Source organism: Fukomys damarensis, unplaced genomic scaffold (assembly GCF_012274545.1).
Source record: "Fukomys damarensis isolate Sample0158 unplaced genomic scaffold, DMR_v1.0_HiC HiC_scaffold_3, whole genome shotgun sequence".
Lineage (NCBI taxonomy): Eukaryota > Metazoa > Chordata > Mammalia > Rodentia > Bathyergidae > Fukomys > Fukomys damarensis.
Genome location: NW_022900915.1, coordinates 42,573,014 through 42,589,527, shown reverse-complemented (window position 1 = coordinate 42,589,527; position 16,514 = coordinate 42,573,014).

Genomic DNA, 16,514 nt, shown 5'->3' with positions numbered 1-16,514 from the left:
GGCTGCAAGGAGGGGGGGGCCCTGGAGGGCTGCGCTGACTGTCCTCGCAGCCTCCCCTAGAGGGTCTCCTCCCCCTCCCCCGCCCCTCCCTCTCCCCCTCTTCCTCCTCCTCTCCACCACTGCAGCCTCTCCGGCTTGGTTTTTATGAGCCCATGTTTGCATTGCATAGTAATTACATTCATTGCGAGGAGAGGAGTGCGTGCATAGACTTAATGCATCTTAGTTTGTTTTTTCACCCCCTTCCCCTTTGTATCTCCCTTTTGCTATTATCTTTTGTTTTGTTCAGTTTGTTTATATCTTGGGCTTTTTGTATAAGAGAAGTCATGCAATATTTAAGCCTGTGCATCAGATTTGTTTTACTTAACATTATGGTCTCAAGATGTATCCATTTGCCTACAAATGATTCAAATTGATCCTTCTTTGTGGCTGCACAGCACTTCATTGTGTAGAAGCCATCGTTTCTGTTTCCACTCATCTGTTGGTGGACATACAGGCAGCTTCTATGATTTATCTGTTATGAACTGTGCTGCTATAAACGTGGGTGTGCGTGGATCACTGGACTATGATGACTTTGACCCTTCCAAGAAGATCTAGAAGGGGAGTAGCTGGGTCAAGTGGAATTTCTATTGCAGCTTTGTTATGGCTTTGTCTGTGTGGTTCTGTTTTGCCCCAGAATCTCCACTCGATCCACTGAGATCTCTGTGCAAAGCCTGCCAAACCTCCAGAGCAGTCATGAGGCGAAAGGTGGAGGCCTCTACATGTGTCCACTGCCTTTCAGCAGCTGTGCAGGACAGACAAGTTCTCTGTGTCTCGGTTTGTACCTTTATCCCAGCTCCGAAGACAAGTGCAGAGCTAAATACCAGAGGGCCTCTCCTTGCCTGGGCCAGCCCTGCTGTGCACACTGGAGAAGCACGTTGGAGGGGATTTATCCTCAGCAACTGGCCAGACAATGTCCTGTGCCCAGAGCCAGGCGGAGGAGACTGGATCCGCACGTAGGCAGCAGCCAGGGAGAGGGAGCAGGGCTGGTGAAGGGTGGGACAAGGCGGATGCCCAGGCCCCGTGCAAGACACCGCCAAGACTGCTGCACCGCAGGGGTGTTCAGCTGTGGGGCCTGGCCACGTCCTGGCCTGAGACCCCCAACTCAGCTCTGTGGTCAGGAAATGTTTCTGGATTCCATGGTTTGCGCTTGTTGTCATTACTGTTCCACCATAGTACCATACACAGAGGATGGGGCTGTTTACCAGCTAACAGGACACAGGGAGGATTTGTGCAAATGATTGCAAGCCAGCAACAAACAAACACATTCTGTGAGCAGAAAATGGCTCAGAGCACTGGCTTCTGGATGGCTTCTGAGGAAGACCCAACTTTTGGAACTTCTGGAACTCAGTTTGTTTTTTCTAATTAAATAAATAAAGAAACAATCCAGCCTTTCCCTCTTATCTGATCTCAGGGTGGCTTCCTGGAGCCGGAGAAGAATCACTCCTTCAAAACACAGGGTCATCAGTAGATCCCAGCATGGGGGTGGCGGTGAGTTGCAGACCCTTGGCCACCTGGCCACAAGCTGAGCCCTTCCAGTCTCCCTGCCCAATGTGAAACCACACCCGGATTCTCCCTAGTTCTTCGCCCTCTGTCTCTTCTCCAGCAGACCTGGGATTTCAGCATCAAGTGCGGCTCACAGTGGCCTGAGGGCTGCGCTCTACTCTTTTGGAAGTGGCAGCTCTTTGTCCAACAGCCTTCTTGGGCAATTGGGTTTTGTGTTTGGTGTCAACCTAAGCCTAAGGGGTTAAAATTTATTTAAGTAAGAGCAAGATGGATGGGCACCTCCCTCTCACTGATTTTAGGAAGTTTGGCAATTTGCAGAATCTGTTTGGGCTGAAGAGGAAGTTTTATTACAATTAGATATGTTTTATTTTTTTCAAATACAAACAAACCTAAAATGACTACCTAATAAGCATGAACCTCACAGGGCATGCTGCAGGAAACAGTTTCAGTGCTAACAATAGGTTAATTCTGTAATATTTAAAACAGGCAGCAATACTGTGTTAGTCAAGATGTTTTAAAATTTTGTATGGATACTTTTTTTTTCTAAGAAAGTAAAACCCTGTAGCATCCTGAGGTCCTAATCTCAGACTTCTTAAGGGATGCTTTCAGCAATTAACCAAGTGCCCCTTCCCTTTGAAAGACTTGGAAAGCCAGCATTTGTGGTGAACAGGAAACATTGCTTAATCACATATCAGGGATGGTTCCTTTGTTCCTTGTGTGAAAGTAGTTTCCAGCAGACATTTGTATATTGCCATGCACAAGGTTTATCTTCTGAAAGTCAAACCAATTCAAACAAACAGTGTGAACTGTGAACAGTGTTGTTGTTTTCCCCCTTGTCTCTTGGAGAACAATTTAAGGGGTTTGACTGCACAAATGGGATTTTCCCTGTGTTCTGGTCTTCAAAAGCTTTTCTTTCATCTTCATTTTCTTTCTCTCTAGCTACAAACTGTGCTAATTATGGCCTATTTGTCATCTACAAAAGGGAGAAGACTCCTCCTATCTCACACATAAATCCCCAGAGCAGCTTGAGTCTCGAGAGTGCTCACTATTTAATAAAACCCAGCACTTGAGTTACCAGAATCACCCCCGGGAAGCAGTACTGGGAGAAGGAAAGCTTAATTTATTTTGCTATTGTATGTCATTATAGCAGTTGTTTTCCCAGCGGGCTCTACTCTTTCTCACTACCTTTTATTTTTCCCTTTCAGAATATTTTGGAAGGAAAACCTCTCATATGGAAAGTCAGGACTGAAGAATAACACAATAAAAAAATACTCCTTCAGTGACCAAAGTGATTCTATTACCAGGTGATCAGCACAAGTGTCAGGGTGTCCCTGTCCTCTAAAAAAACCAAATCCCCTTAGATCTCCTTGTCACTTTGTTAATTTTCTCCCTCAACTAATCTGAAGCAAACTGCTTGGGCCAAATGGGCCTGTGACAAAGGACAAAGGCGGTTTGATACTTTTAAAGGCCAAGGAGCCCCTGTGGACTGCAGAAACGACCAAATAAGCTTACAAGGTGTGATCAGAAATACAGGGGATATTGAAGTTTTTTAAAAATGTATTATAAGGCTAGGGATTTAGCTCAGTGATTCCGCTGCCTGCTTTGCAAGCACAAGGGCCTGAGTTCAATCCCTGGTACCCAAATAAATGAACAAATAAATAAAAATTATAGTAATACAATCCCCTTAACTTGCTCCCCCTTTATTCTAACACACTGTGCTCACTTGAGCAGCACACACACTAAAATTCCAACACACTTATCCCGCTGCCACTTTCTGAAGCACCTCTTGAAGGCCTCTTTTGTGACTGCCTGTAGTTGTCTTCGTGGCTGCCTTGATGCTCTGAATCGATTCAGACATTGCCTTCGTTTTGACTTTAGAGAGAGCGGGAAGTCGTAGAGTGCCAGAATAGGTGGGAGAGGATGCAGTGTGGTGTTTCTGAGCTGTCTTTCCACTGGACGGCGCTCAATGTTTGATGGTGTCTCGCAAAGACACTCATGAACAAGGACCTGCAGAATTGCTGCAGAAAGTGGCCAGTACAATGGGGAAGTATGCTAGGAACAAGGGGGCCAGATTTGGAAAGGGGTTACTGGCACTGCGTCTTATACTGTAATGATTTTTTATTTAAATACACACCATATATTTTGACAGCACTTCATATAAAATACATTTTCTGAAACTAAAATCAGTACTACATTAGTACATGACAACTGCACTCGGTTAATTACTTCTGATCGACCAGCTCTCAAGAAAAGTTTTTAAATGTAGTTCTTTTAAATATCCTGAATATCCAAAATATCCTAAAATGTATCAGTGTCAGGTGACAATGAGGAAATGAATTTCAGTGGCTGTCACCCACCATCACCTATACCTTTATCCTCCAGAAGTCAGTGGGATAAGCCATCTCTCTAATGATCTGAACTGATGACTAATTCACAGAGTTAGAAAAGTGGAACTATACCGTCTTAGAATTTTTGAAAAAGAAAAAACGCTGGGAACCCATCAATACTCCAGAAGTATTTTTTTTTATCTTATGGAAAAACAAAATCTCATAACTAAATAAACAGTAACAATAGTTATCGTACCATAACTTCAAAATAGTTACTCAGTGGAAGACATAAACCAAAAAGATTCTTACAAAAAGAAACAAGCCAGGTGTGGCGGCACATACCTGTAACCTCACCACTTGGGAGGCTGAGGCAGGAGGATCACTGCGGGTTTGAGGTTAGCTTGGGCTACATAGATTAAAGATAAACTAGTGGTATAAATGAAACAAATTAGCATATATTTTGAAATATTTTTACAATAGCAGAATATGCAACTTGGGGAAGTATTTGAACTTCTCCCTACTTTCTATTTATCTGTCTTCTAATTTGCTGTTTATCTGTATATATTTTACACACACACACATATAGTGTTTCTCACATAAGAGAAATCATGCAATATTTGAGCTTGTTCTCAAGTTGTATTTGTTTACCTATAAATGCCTCAAGGTTATCTTTCTTTATGGAAGCATAGTACTCTTAGCCTGGAGTTCCTAACCTCATGAATCTGTAAACAAAATTGTTTATATTCATGCATATACTTCTAGAAAGAAGATCCTTAGATTTTTATCAGATATTCCAAAATATTTGTGTCAAGAAAATATAAGAATCACTTTATTCTCCATCTCTAAGAACTTCCTACATAATTATAAAATATATTATCTGGTAACTTATAAATTATATATGCCTTTTTAACTAAGGTAACAGGCCAATTCATCAACTGATGATTAGTGTAATTTAGGACCAAAATGTCCCCCCAAAGTCTAATGTTTGCAGGTTGGCCCCAGCCAGAAAGGGTGGGCCACTAGGGGTGTGATTTGCAGGGGTGCATTCTTTACCTGATTCCTCCCTTCTTTCTCTCTCGGCTTCCTGGCCACCATGTAGTAAAGTCTTTCTCTACATGCTGTTCTATCAGGTTTTTTCTGCCTGGGAGCCAGCCAGCTGTGGACTGAACCTCCTGAAACTTTAAGCCAAATAAACTCTCCTCTATTAAGTTGTGAGGTGTTCTGTGCCAGTGACAGGAAACTGGCTAATACAATGATCCTTCTGCATACAGTCAACTTGTGCTGTGTGACATGACCCGCGTACAGTTGGCCCTCAGTTGATTTAAGGAACAGAATCAGCAACCACACAACAGAAAGAAAAATCTTTCCTAAGTTGCTCATGGTTTCCTAGGTCAATTATAACAATAGAGATCAAACTTAATCTTTATTTTTTAGAAGTCTCTGTTAGTTTTTAATAAACCTGTATCTCACATATAAATATACTTAAAAATTAACTTTTGTGCATTATTCAAACTTCTTCCAGAACATTGTTAAGTCATGCCAGGCTATAGTTTCTAGTATTCATGGACTGAAGCCGGAAATGAGTCTCATGGAAAGACGAACTGGAAACATGTGGACTGTGGGTGACACACACAACTATGTTCAAAATTCAATTTGTACCTTTCAAAAGTCTCCCATCTCCACCTCGTTCTGTTTTTTTGTAGCACAATAAGGTCAGATTCCTGGTATTCAGACTCTTTTGCCCAGATTTGACATTTGACAGTACCCAGAGTTGTATTGCTTTGTTTTCCTGCTACTATTTCTTCCCAAAAGCAAAGCAAAACAAAACTTGTCATATCACAGAAAAGCCAACCAATAGGAACTATCAGGGCTACTGTGATACGTGGAAAACAAAAAAAAAAGAGCATAAGTAATTACACTCTTAGTAATCAAGTAATTGAGTATCCCTTTATGCAAAATGTTTGGGATGAGAAGTGTTTTTGAATTTCAGATTTCCAGATTTGGGATATTTGCATATGCATCATGGGATAGCTTGGAGATGTGACCCCAGTCTAAGCACAAAATCCATTTACGCTTCAGCTACTCCTCGCTCACACACACCGTGAAGATAATTTGATACAATATTGTTAGCCATGATGCCCCGAGTGAGGTCAGTGCACATTTTCAACTTGTGACATCATGCTGTGCTCAAAATATTTCAGATTTTGGAGTATTTTAGATTTATGACTTTTGCGTTAAGGTTGTTCAACCTATAGAAAAAAGAGGATGAAAGATTTCCTTAATTTGAAAATAAAAATGGAAAAGAGGGGCCCTACTTCTAAATGCTATGTGAAAAGTATACAGGAGATAAGATAGGCTGCACAGCAGATGGCTGCAAGCGGTGGGAGAGTTTCAGCGAGGACCACTGGGCGAGGACCCACATGTCACGTCTGGAGTGACTGCCCTGACAAGAGCAGGAGGGAGTTATTTTACACAACTGCACGGCAGCGACTTGACACTGACGACATTCAGCCTTTCTTTCCTTCTCTACATTTCGATTTATCCAGCACACAGAGTTCAGAGGTACGTGGAAAGTCTGGCTCTGCTGTTGAACCTTCTAGGTCTCCACCTTCTAGAGCCACCGTGTACTGACAGTGTGACCAGCCACTCAGGTGTGGAAAACCTTGGTTCAGTTAGCAACACAAAGGGGATGAAAAGAGTATCAACTTCGTAGACTTAGGGGGGATTTTTTTATTATGACTATGAGACCAAATGTCTGACACAATTTAAGTATGTTATAAACATCACAATTATTAGTATGATGTTTTATGTTTTGTGATTTGGGCTCTTGAATCAGAAAATACACTTCAGTGTCTCTCCCACTGGAACTGCAGCCTTCTACACTAGGGGGTAACATCCTCTTTACCCGTGGTGCTTCTCAACAAACACAATCACCCACAAGTGTTGCTAAAAACATAGCTTCCCGTACTCTTTTTCCGGAGTTTCTGACTCAAAAGTCTGGATTGAGCCCAAGACTTAGCACTTTTAACCAGTTTCCAGATGGTGACGATGCTGTTCGGCAGGGTTCACACTTTGAGGACCAAGGGTTTCATACAAGGGTTGGCAAACTCCTTCTATAAAGTACCATACAGTAAATATTTCAAAAGCAGTCACAGACAATGTGTAGACAAGTGGCTGGCGCTGTATTTGGATGATTTTATTTATGCACACTGAAATTTGAATTTCATATAATTATTCAAGCCAGAAAATTTTCTTTTTGATGTTAGAAACATTTAAAAGCATAAAAAGCTATTCTGAGCTTGTGGATATCGAAATCAGGGCTGGCCTGGACTGGGCCTGATCACCATAGTTTGCCAGTCCCTGCTTTGCTGTGAGGATCCTCACGCTGCTCCCTTGTATGGTCATCTGTCCTCCCAGGAATGGATGAGCCTGGTAGTTAATCCACTGCCATGAGTGTGCCACCAGCTGGCTGACTGAATTCCTGGTGAGCCGTCTTCATTCCTCCTGTTCCTCCTAGAAGGTGCTGCTCCTGGTATTCTAGTTTGTCAACATCTTTTAGAACATCTACTTTGTTCTTTGTAGGGAAGCAACTAGTTTCCTTTCTAGCATTGATACTTTTTTTTGGTGGGAAATATAAACTGATTTTAGGCTGATTTTTCTTTGGGGGAAATTATTTCTACCATTGGCCATGGCCTTGAAATTTGGAAAAGCTTCACTCATCGAAGCATTTGATTTCCCCTGGTCATGGTTATTGGTTTAGGAATGAATAGCACTTGACCTCGTTCAGGCCCATGAGATGTGAAAGGATTTTCATTGGATAGTCCACTAAGGAGTTTACCTGTTCTTCATTAGAAGCTAAGGAAAAGGCTTTCTTACTCTGGATTGTATAGCAAAGGCACAAAATCTGGAATTGGCTATTAATGTTGTGTTGAAAAGATAGGAGTGAGACAAAAAGAAAAAACAGAAAGGACAGATCTGGGGAAACTATGTAAAAGTGGCCAGAGACCTATTGAAATGCTAGACCAAGCCACACAAATTTTATTATAGTAAAAGATATATTTTCATTAACTCCCCTCCAAACTCTCCCCTTCACTTTGAACACACTTATCCCATCCTTTTACCACTTTTGGAAGCAGCTCTGTTAGTTGTCTTCTGTGAATGTTTTTATGAGTGTGACAAGAAATATGATTGCTGCTGCCCAGTGCCAACCAATAGAGCGACAGGCTCGTCAGAAGAATGCGGTGTGACCTCTTCATGCACTTATCTGACACCATGCAGTCCAACACGGTGCAATTCTAGCTCTTCCACAAAGTCAGGATGACCCTGAAAGTTGAACATTTTGAATAGATGCAGAACATCAGTGCAGTCAGAGCAACTCAAAGCACCTAAGAAAGGAGATTTGTGGAACTGCTTCAGAAACTGGCAAGAATGACGGGAGAAGTGTGCTCAAAATAAGGGTGAGTATTTTGAGGGGGTAAATTATCTTCTGCTGTAATGATATTTAAGATCATTTTAAACATTCACTATAGTTCTGTTTTGTTAGTACTGGGTGGGGATTGAACTTGGGACCTTGTGCTTGCAAGGCAGGCAGCTGAGCTAAATCCCTGGCCCTCTCTGTAGTTTTTGATCATAGCTTCTACAGTTTGAATGTCTCCCAGAAAGCATATATTGAAAACATATTCCCCACTGCATTAGTGTTAAGAGGTGGGGCCTAAGGAGAGATGTTTAGGTCATTGGGGTTCCATACTGATTGGTGCTCAGTATAAAGCGGCTTAAGGCTGTGAGTTGGAGCTCTTTCTCTCAATCTCTCTTCTGTTCTTGCTGCTCCTTTCTCTCCTCTTCCTGCCCCTCTCCTTTTCCTTCTCCTGTTCCCATTCGGTCTTCCTCACAGAATGATAGCGTAAAAAGCTCCTCACCTGATGCCTCTCTCTCAATCTTGTATTTCCCAGCCTCATGAGCCAATACATTTTATGTTCATTATAAGTTATGTAGTCCCAGGTACTGTGTTTAACTCATAAAATGGACTAAGATACAAGTGTTATGCAAAATTCAGAGAATTGCTACTTTCTCCGGAGTCCAAAGCCCTTACTGTCTTCTCCCTTTTGCAACCTCAGAGAATTGTCTATAGCTTTGAGGCCCACCATTTGAAAATTACAGAATTTGGTGGAAGCTGGACTTAGGGCCAAGAACTGAGGTTTGGTGCTGGCCAGATGTAGGTTCCAGTTCTTTCACCTGCTGTCACTCTTTGTCATGCCATGCATAAGTTACTCAACTTACTAAGCTCCACCTTCTGCTATAAACAGAGTAACAGCCACACCAATCTTGGTAGGTATTTTCCAGGACTAAGAATTCTCTTCACAGTTCCTGGCACTATGTGTGCTCAAATGGTAACTGTGACTAGAGTTTATTATAAAATTCTTTGATTTAAGCAACCATCAAAAACTTCATAAACCTTTCTCCCCTCCTCTTTTCTCTTGGGGATACAGGCATTGCACCAAAGATGTAAAGGATAAAAGGACAAGTGATTAAACCATTTCTATAATCATGATTACCACTAATTTAATGAAATTCTTGGTATGGCAGAATAAAATGATTTCTTCCAGTCCATTATATCAAAAGGCCATTTGGGGAGTGGAGGGATTTTAAAGGCAAGCTGGCAAAAATTATAAGCATCCTTTGATTCCTTGTTACATGTTGTTTCTCATTATAGAATGAGGACCTATGACTTATCTAGAAACATCTGGATGCTTTGAAAAGATCTTCCAGGAGTTCCCTATGAAAGAATTTAAGCATGAGCATTTTTCTTTGGCAGCAGAATTTGACATTTATTTCCCCTAACCATGGCTGTTCCCATAATGAGCCTGTAAAAAGGAAGACTAACAGGGCAACATCCCTGTTTGGCACATGGCTGTGTACATCTTCTGAAGGACAGGTTGTAATTGGTCCCCCAGGACCCAACTCCCCTCCTGCCTCTATTTTTCCATCTTCATGGGTCATGCCATTCAGGCTAACGCTAGACACTGTGCCCAGGACATACCTCAAAGGGAAGTGCCATTTACAAAAGTCAAGAGGTTAGAGGTAGAATAAGACAAGATTTGCCTCAAATTTCACTTTTATTACTACAGATGAGTCAAGGTGGTGATTATTAAAATGCTTAAGGAGAGGACCGGGGATTTAGTTCAGTGGTTCCACTGCCTGCCTTGTAAGCGCACGGACCGGAGTTTGATTTCCAGTACATACACACATAAAAAAAAAAAAAAAAAAGCTTAAGGAGAAAAAAATGTGTTTGGCATGATATATTTGTGAGGGGATTGCATTTTCGCTCCTGGGATGTGTGCATGCTAAGGATTGAACATGTTCATAAATCCATAGGAGTGTCACTTTCCTTCATGCTTACATGTACCTGCTTCCAGTAAATCTGGGACATGAGGACAAGAAGATGTTACATTGATTTAGGACTCTGTGTACAGGCAAGACAAAATCTTACAAGTGTGATAATCTCATCAGTATTTTGGAGGACAAGATGCTTTCCTCCCCTCTACTCTGCAGCCCAAGTCTCCCAATCTCTACTCTGATTTAATTTCCACTTTTCAAGTATGCAGTTGCTTTCCTATCTATGCAAGTTCACTGAGTAGGATGACAAAACACAGTGATTAGGCACCCTGCATGCACCCTGTTCCTTTTCTACAAACCTGTTCAGCACTGAACCCCTTTCTAGTATATGGGGACTTAGTTGTTCTGAGAATCTCCATGCAAAATAAGGTCCTTTGTCAACTATAGAAACGGAATATACCAAGAAGTGTTCTCCTTGCCTTTTGGGAGCTAGGAGTCCATCACAAGATCTGAACTTGAGCAATAAAGAATTACCACTGGAATAAATTAAAGTGTCAGTTCCCATTTTTCACCCTATCCTGTGTCCAGAACTTTTGCTGTATGATTTCACAGCACTAGAGGTGGAATGTTTTTCACATGACTTTGGGCTTATCATGACTTTCTTTTGCCAGTGGGAAGTTCGGAGCTGTGATGCCCTGCCATGCTGAACTTTTGCCATCGCTATGAGAAAAAACATCAGGTGACACACGGGTTCAGAAAGAACGAGAGACTGCACACACTCTGAAGTTTGGGACCACTAACAGCTTTGGTAAACTAATCACCACTTTACTCACTGTTATCCACTGGCAAGAGTAAATTGTTGTGGTTTGAAGTGAGGATTTTGGTGTGATTTTGTTTTGCAGCAAATGACTGATAGCCTCAATCTTGGGATTTTGGGACGGTAGCCCTTGATGCACAGCGACAGAAAGCAGATAGAATTTACTTCATCTGCAGGGATTTCACATTCAGGGACAAGCAGTAGAGCAACAGTGACAGGGTCTAGTGTCAGTCCAGCATCCACAGTGGCATTAACGAGGTTTGGGTTGTGGCTACCCAGCTTCTCCTGTTTTCCTGACTTCTGGGATGCTCTATGAGGCAACTGATTCCTGCCCCCAAGTTCATTTCCTGCACAATCTGGCCTGGTCAGTATCTGTTATTGACACAAAAGAGCTCTGCCTGGATCACCCTGAGGTTCCAGTGGAAGTGGAGGGTAGGGTCAAGTGGAGACAGCAAGAGACTGGAGACTGGCCAGTGGTGGAGACAGCAAGGACACCAGTCTCTAGGTCCACGGTTCGGTGGCAGCAGTGGGCAGAGCTGCAACTCTTCTGGGTATGACTCTGAGGACTGTCCGGGGCTTCTGTGACTGCGTATAGCAGCATCGGAATAGTGGGATGGGAGATTCAAAAGGAATGATCAAGGTTGTTGTTTGTTTTTTAACCAATGAACTGTGCTGCTCATAACCTGTAAACTAATAAATGGTGCCTCCGTGGTGTGGCTGTTCGTTATACAGCTGTTCATATTTGGACGCCTTCTGACATGCTGAGAACTAGTGAGGAGAGGGAACAAAATCACTGCATGAAAAACAAGATTTCAAGGGACAGCACACATCCTTTTCATACCCTTCTTTGACGTGCCACTTAGAAGCCTAGTTTCAGTAGTTAGCATCATTTAAAGAACGTTTTTAAATGTCCAAAGCCAAACTTAATGACCACAAGATCATTCAGGCACAGACTTGCTACTTTTCTTACTAGTTACTTTTCTCTCTTTCTTTGGGGGTGGGATCTGTTTCTTGGAAAGGCTTCAGCTTTTCAAAAGCCTCAAATTGCGCATAACTGGATGGCATAATAAATGCTGGATTCTCCAGGATTTGACGTGTTGGCCATCACTACCACACACAAGAACATCAGGGAACGTTACAAAGTTGAAATTTTGTAATATGTAATTCCTGATAGAGGCATTTCATTCAATTTAAGATAGGTAGAAGAGAACTGGGTTTCATCCCTCAAAATTTTTTTATTTGGCATTTACTTAATGAAAGGGATTTATTTCTGGAAATTGCATCACTCTGTTGTATATGTAAAACTTTCATTGACTAGTATGTACATTTTAAGTTTATTATCTTTTGCCTTTATACAAAGCCCTTGGCCGACTATTCTTAATGTATATATTTTGAAGATAACAGAGTCTGTTTTTCGTCAGCTCAAATGTAAATGATTTGCCTCTCTTGATGGTTGAAAATGCTTGAAGCTAGCACATTAGATGGTAGATCCAGTCCATTTGTGCTTCTTCAAAAGAATTAAGAATTTCCACAATAGATGGAAGTTTATGAAAGAGTGCTCACACTCTGGGTATCCCAAAGTGAGTAAGGATTGGATCACTCTTGAAAGACATAATTCACAGGAAACATCTCGTTTGAGAAAGTGAGTGTGGGAGAAAGGAGGAAAGGAGATGGAGCAGCAAATTTAGAGAGAAATGACAGACTTTGTATTCTCATGGGAACGAAACAGGACAAGCCAGTAAAGCAAGTCGTTACACATTTGATGGTCTGAAAATATCAAGCACATATATATAAAAAAGTAAAACGTGAAATTCAATCATACAACCCTTGCCATATATTAGATCACTCTACCATCAAAATGTAGATTTAAAAAGTAAAAGAAGAAAAGCATCGTGGTTGTTTCTACTCACGAGGTAAAATCATTATGTAGTAGTTGGTATGTATACTTAAGAGTTCTTGTCTTGTGAACGTGTGTGCATATATATCCCTACACATACAGAAAACGTTTTAACATCATAGAATTGCGGTCTAGGAAGTATTTTGTAACATGTTATCATGTAATTGGGTGAGTCATTTTATGTAAACACATCACTTCCTTTTGTACGTTTAATGATTGTGTAAATATTCCATTTTGCAGGAAGAAAAAGTGAATGCTGTCAAAACTCCTGTAAATCAGTTCCCTCCTAACTCATAGTATGAGAAGGGTGCTCTTGCAGCCTGCACTGTGGATGAGTGTAAGGTGGAAGCGAAGGCTGTAAGACAGACGTCTGCTTCGCTTTTGGGCAGTTGTGTCCGGGTCGCTTCGTTGTCTACGCAGCCCATGATGCACCCACTGTCTTGCTCACTCCTGGAGCTCCTCACTCTGTCTCTATTACTTCCCAATGCCTAACTTCTTTTTCCAGCCTGGGGACCATCAGTTTCCACACGGAGAGCTTTAAACGCATAGTTGTCCTTCTCTGTTTTGTCCACTGTCCCAAATTACTGAACAGAACTGGATTCAGATATGACATTTCAAACAGCTGATGTCTGTAAGCACCTCAACCAAGGACTCGGGATAAAGGGAGAGAATCGTTTAAAATGTTCTGTGCCCGTATTCTACTAAAGGGTTGTAAGAGAGGAAGGAATGTTAATCTTTTCAGAAGTGTTTTCAGGTTACAGGAAAGGCGAAGTGGGGAGATATTTCTAAGCAGCCCTAAAATATTCAGAAGCAGTCAGATCTTTTGCCTACATCTGCCACTTATCCTTAACAAAAGACCTGTTCATGCAGCTGTAAGTGGAAATTTCAGATACCCTTTTAACTGGAGTCCATGTGTGATACAAATTAATCTTCAGAGGTCACTGTTTATATAAAATCGTTTGCAGAGTGGAGACAATTTAAGCATCCAGTGACAGACCACTGATTAAAGAAATTGTATTCAATATATTATATAGTGGAATACTAATTATTTTTAAAATGGCATAAGAGCAAAAATCCTTAAATTGTGCAAAGATGGCCATGATATATTGTTACATGAGGGATTATAACTAGAATGTATCATTTTATTTCATTTTGTGAAAAATAAATTGTTTTATCCTTACATGGTTATCTTTATATGATTCATTAATGGTAGGTATTTTACATGGGGAGGGTTATTGGAAATCTTGGTTTTTCCTTTTGCATACATAACTTTGTACATTTTCTACAATAGATTTTAGTTTTGTAATGAAAAAAAGTATTTTTAGTTATGAGACAAAGATGTCATGGAGGTTTGTTTCCTGCATAATTCTGAGCGGCTCTTAATTGCTTTGTCTCTGGAGCACAAAGTCTCTTACACACAAAGCTCATAACAGAGAGGAAATTAGGAAGCACTTCTAGTTTAGGGACTTGTACTGTGCTATGGGGACAGTTAAAGGGCAGCTACATGAGTGTGCTCCCTCAGGTCATAGCAAATAAAACCACCTGGAGGGTAAGAATGGGGAAATAAGTAAATCAAAGGCCTAGAACTAATCTCTTTTCTCTTTTTGTCTTCTTTAAGTAATTACAGACATTTCCCTTTGTGTGGCCAAGGGATGAGTTGATCCTTGCTGATATTCCTAGATAAATGAGGTTAATGTAAGAAGCAGGTCAAGGAAGGAACAATAAATACTTACTCCATGAATGTTTTCTATTGAGATAATTGCTGGTGTACTGCTGTAACTTTTCAGAAAGAACAAAGTGAGCCTTCATGTAATTTCTGGAAATGACTCACAAATATAGAACTTCTAGCCATAATAAGATTCCCAAGAGCATACCTGGAAAAAGAATGACTTTTTGCTCAGTAAGAGCTTTGCTCATGTTTAAGTAAGCGCTGAGACCCCCAGACAATAACTGGTACTATAAATAGAGGACAGTCACTGGGCTTCAGAGCTGGTATGGCTTTCAGAGATCTTTTACCCAAACTGGGGGAGATGGAGTCTTCCCACAAGTTCTGTACCTACTGCCATATGGATTGTGGTCTTCCTACCACTCTTCACATAAATGCAAAAGGGAGTAACATTCATTTCTCTCAGCTTAAGCTCTGTTCCTCACTGTGTTCTCATAATGCCCTTTGCATTCGTATCCCGACTGTGACTATATATGCTTCATAGAAAGAGTGGGAGTAGAAAATGCATTCTGAACTCTGACTAGATCACGTGCTCCAGGATACTAAACACGCTGCTCTCAGTGGCTTTTGTTCCCTTAAAATTAAATACAAGAAATGAGTTATTTCAGCTATAAAGCTTTAAGTTTATTTTCTGAGAGGATTTCCATGATTAATTAAAAGATGATAAATGTAGATGGAGTGGGAAAGGGCCCTATGGGACAGGTTAGGGAGTGTTCATATACTCCAGCTGTACTGACTTCTAAGTCTTCCACTTTTGAGGAAGAACTGGAGACACAGGGCTCAGGCAATTGCAAGGTTCTGCTTAGTCACTTGGCACCATTGGCCTGCACCACCTCACGGGTCTCTCCTGTGAGTTCTTTCCTTGTAACTCCACTGGGTGTGATATGTAGAGTGTCCAAGATCATCTAACATTTTGTTGGACTTCGTCAGTCCCTCTATTTCCTGGCTGAGTTATGTAACATGATTCCACATGGGAAAGCCCAGCTGCTAAAGTTTTGGAATCGGGAATAAGAACACATTTTTATTAGATCTTTCATCTTGTCCAGTGTTTAAATAATGATACACAACATGCTAGCTCTTCCAATATAATTCATCCCTTGTGTGTGCTCTTGGGAGAATGCCCTTTCTGTACTTTTGGGGCTCCAAAGGGGCCTTATCAGACTAAATATGAAATCAAGGCGTGAGATAGTGTCTCCATGGGTGAGTTTAAACTCATACACCTGGGGTGGGCATCTCAGAGGTAGAATAAAGCTAGACTGTAGCTTGGTTGTAAAGAGAGGGGGACATAAGAATTTAGATTAGAAACTCTTGAGATGAAGGCAGGCGGTACTGTTTATAAAAATAGTGAAGCCAGAAGAAGGAGGTTTAGAACATAGATGAATTGCTCGGCACAATTTAAGTTTGAACTGCTGCTGGCAGGAAATCCAGGTTGAAGAGAAATCTATGACAACTTTGTAATGTGTGAACTTGACAGGCTGGCCTGCATTTCCTAGAATTGCCTTCCCTGTAAGGGTCTGGTCAGCATGGACCACAGGAAAGCATCCTAGTGAGTGAAGTTTGTTGAGTAGCGGTGAAGAGCAGCATTTTATAGCTTGTATGTAAAATTGTGGTTCTGCTGATGAATCTTGGTTAGCTCGAGGTGGCTGATGAAGTTTCACTAGCTCTGCTTTCCTTGGGATCCTACAGTAAGGGTCCTGGGCCAGATGTAGGGCATTGGCTTTATTCTGAAGGATGCCCACAGTATCAAGATCAGAACAGGTTTTGGTCTATCTTTTCCTTCTTTAAAAGTTATCCGGTGAATTTCAGCTCCAAAGAGACAGACAGCAGCTGCCCAGACTGTACCAGTTTCCAGTTGTGTAAGGTCAAATCCTT